This window comes from Rosa chinensis, chromosome 2 (genome assembly GCF_002994745.2).
Source record: "Rosa chinensis cultivar Old Blush chromosome 2, RchiOBHm-V2, whole genome shotgun sequence".
Taxonomy (NCBI): Eukaryota; Viridiplantae; Streptophyta; class Magnoliopsida; order Rosales; family Rosaceae; genus Rosa; species Rosa chinensis.
In genome coordinates this window covers 24,538,534-24,542,355 of record NC_037089.1, presented here as the reverse complement: position 1 = coordinate 24,542,355, position 3,822 = coordinate 24,538,534, and positions in this window count along the sequence as shown.

The following is a 3,822-nucleotide window of genomic DNA, read 5'->3' as shown; positions in this document are numbered from 1 at the left end:
TCCGCCAAAAACCTCTGCCAAGCAAAACCACCTCAATACAATAATTTGATGAAGCTTTACGGAAGTTACTTTGGACACCCACTCATGTGATCGAACCTCACGCTTTGGGCTTTAACGGAGCCTCATCTCCCCGATTTACTTGTCGCACACAAACTCACCACTCTTCCTCGTTGCATCACTCCCTAGCAGCAACAACACCAAGTCTCGTACCGCCAACTCCAAGTTGCGCCAAGCCTCATCAAACTCCACGCTTCATCTCCTTCGTCAAATATAAGTTGACGGCCGCCAAGCTCCTAGCTTCATCTCCTTCGTCAAATACCATTTGACGGCCGCCAAGCTCCAACACCTAGTTTGATTTGGTCAGTGTCAAGTCCCCATCTTTGTGTCGTCGTACAAGGCTCCACCGCTCCACCTAACTCCAACACAATTTGTCCAGCTTTGCTTCATGTCTTGTCGCACTGCCAACAAGAACCACCGCTTTACTTCTTGTCTTGTCGCACCGCCAACAAGAACTGCAGCTTGGCTTCTTCTTGTCTCACCGCTAACAAGAACCTCCCGACATAACCATTCAGCAATCGTCACCGCCAACTGAATTTAACGGGGTCGTGACCGCCATCCTCTCATCATCGTCAGTTCGTTAGCTCATCTCTCTTATTCAAGTCTTGCAGACCACTCCGAGCACTTCTTCAACGAACGACCGCAGCTAAACTTCTGTCTCACAATCACCTGCATATTTGATATGGCCATGGCCACTTGCAGCCATCGGATTGAAACACCCATCTCATTACTCTTCACACCCAGAAACTGATAAGTACACCATCAAGGCATCAACTGCGGCTTCAATCATCCTCTGCTGCCCAACACCCTTCTTCTTCAATCATCTTCAATTATCACAAATGAGATAAGCACCTTCCTTCATATACTCTGTTTATAGTTCAATCATGCTCTGCGGATTTCATTATTATTTCCTGAGCACAAACCAACGCATGAGTTATATATATGGGGCTGCAAATGACTATGCCACTCCAGACACTTGCAATGTTTTAACTATATGCATGATCAGTTATGCTAGCTACTATACTATATCGATGCCACGTATCAATAGCATGAGTAAATTTGTCTCTACACACACACATTCATCCCACCATTTCATGAATGCTCTTGTATATATGATCTCTACTTCATACAAGCATGTATAGCCATGCCTATTAACACAAGCACATGCCTACAGATGTTTGAACTTTTGCCTTCAAAGGTTACTATACATTTCTGGCTTCTTTAGTTCGGGAGATGCCAACAGAAACTCACCCTTCTAACCTTATGTTACATGGGGCATGGATGTGTGTGTGTGTGTGTATATATATATATATATATATATAAACAATATGTATAAGTGGCTGCATATGCATGTACATTAAAGGGTTATCTCACTTTTACCATATGATTGAACGGATGCATCTATCTAAGCCCATAACATAGCTGCTATTTACCTGCTACATGTTATGTTTCCTCATTTCACGATCTGCTATACTCTAATTCAATGCCACATATAAGCAACGTCACACTTGTCTGCTAAGGTCTCTTGCCACCTAATTTATCTGCATATTGTGATATATATATATATATATATATGGCGCTATGGACACCACTTGCCTATTCTACGCCTCTTATCAATAACTTGATCTACATACAGCATATCTATAATTGTACATGATCTACCATTATTGAGATTCACCTTATCTTGTGTGATTATCTAAGGTATATATGCAAAAAAGTTGTCAGCATGCCATTACTTCTAAAACCTAATTGATCTCATAACTAGTAAACACACATAGTTGATGCATATATTTATATCTAGTGGCTATCCAATTAATGCCATATGACATACACGTTTCCATTGTATGCATCTTATCATCTTTGCCCATGGCATATATAGTTGCCATGTTTCATTTGCTATTATACATAATGAGTTCTGTATTCTCCTATGTCGATTTGTAAACAATCATTGGCTGTGTCTTTAATGAACTACATGACTTGCGCACTTTGCATAGTTGATATATATATTCAAGAAGTTTGTCTATTCTATCAAAAATCCACATGCAAGCTACTAGTGTTTGCTAGCTTTTACAAATCTTGTGCGTACTGATCATTATTTTGTTTTAAGGAAATTCAATTATTTTTATCAAGCATTCAACTACTTGCAAAGATTACTTCGACTACAAGTTTGTGCACATTATCGAATCACCTTATCTGCCAAAGTAATGAAATGTCATGCTTGGACAACTCCAACATAATTTGGGTACTTGTATTGATTCCAAACTCCAACTCGCTCCAAATCGTCATAAGATAAGTAACTATATCCCAATACACGCTCTTGGAATTAGAGCTATTGTCATGCCTCTACATGTTTTTTACTACTTATAAGCATGCCTACAATATATCACACTTGATATGCATTTACATGCTTCTATGACTTTTAAGCATGCTTCCAACTTGTTTCAATTTTAGTAGCACACCTACCAAGCTTACATACTATTGCCATGCATTACCATGTCTCCATAATCCTTAAGCATGCCTACAAAAATACAAAAAATGTTACTAGCAACTTTATTACAAGTACATGCTATACACATATGCCATGCTTCTATTTAATTGCAACTCAATTAAATAAACATGTTGCACTCACTTAAATAAACTATGACATGCTTGAAACGTTGTGACACTTATGACTTAGTTAAACTTGTTCGGATTACGACTAGCTTGGGTTACGACTCGCTTGGGTATCGAGCATGGCCACGACTTGCTTGGGTTAAGCCCTGCATGCTCTCATAGCGCCTACCCGCTCAATTACACCCAACTCGCTCGAACATATCCAACATACTTTAGTTAAGCCCCAAGTTCACAATGCTTCATACTATTCACCGGGAACTACTCCAAAAAAAAATTATATGGACACCCATTACACTTGCAACTATCTAAATTATGCACGTTACATGGTCATAACATCCGCATATATTACTTGCTATGCTCATTTATTGTCCTTCATACAATTAGCAAGATTTACATGTACACTATATGTAAACATATTGTCTAACCTTCGGGCACCATACTTTGTCAAACTCTCCCTACGGGAAAAATACCTAAAACGGGTTTAGACTCCATGAGTCTATGGTCTACGACCAACCGCCAAGCGGTAAGGCAACACCTCACAGTGACAATGACCGCTACGCGGTATTGCAGTCAAGATTTTCTCCCCGGGAAAGAGTAAAGGGACCAGTTAACACAACCCATGGCAACCATTAATCCGGCAGTTAACCCCCGACGCTTGGGTATGAAAGATTAGGTTCGCCACCTAACGTCCACTGCTCAAATGCAGCTCCCCTCATTAAACAATTTTCCAACCATACGGAGGTCTATAACCAAGAATTGGGGACTCCTCGGAGGGCCTACCAGAAAGGGCAAAAGCGTTTGCTCCAACAAAATTCTAGATAGACAACGCACTTGCACTCGCACTCATTATGCTCGATATACGACACAAAGCTACGCTTTGGTATTAACCTTGCAAGAAAACCCTCCTTGACAAGGGACTTCGGGGACTTGTATATACAGCCCAACATAATTAACAACGGTTACGCTCATGCCTCAAGGCATCACCTTCGAGTTACCAGTTAATGCCTCACGGCATCCCCTAGCTCTAATGCTCTTGCCTTCTCAGCATCCCCGAATTTCCACGCGCTTGCCTTCCCGGCATTCCCGAGCTTTACACTAGCGTCTTCTCGGCATAATGCACATTAATGGAACATTGAATTCTTCTACCATTTG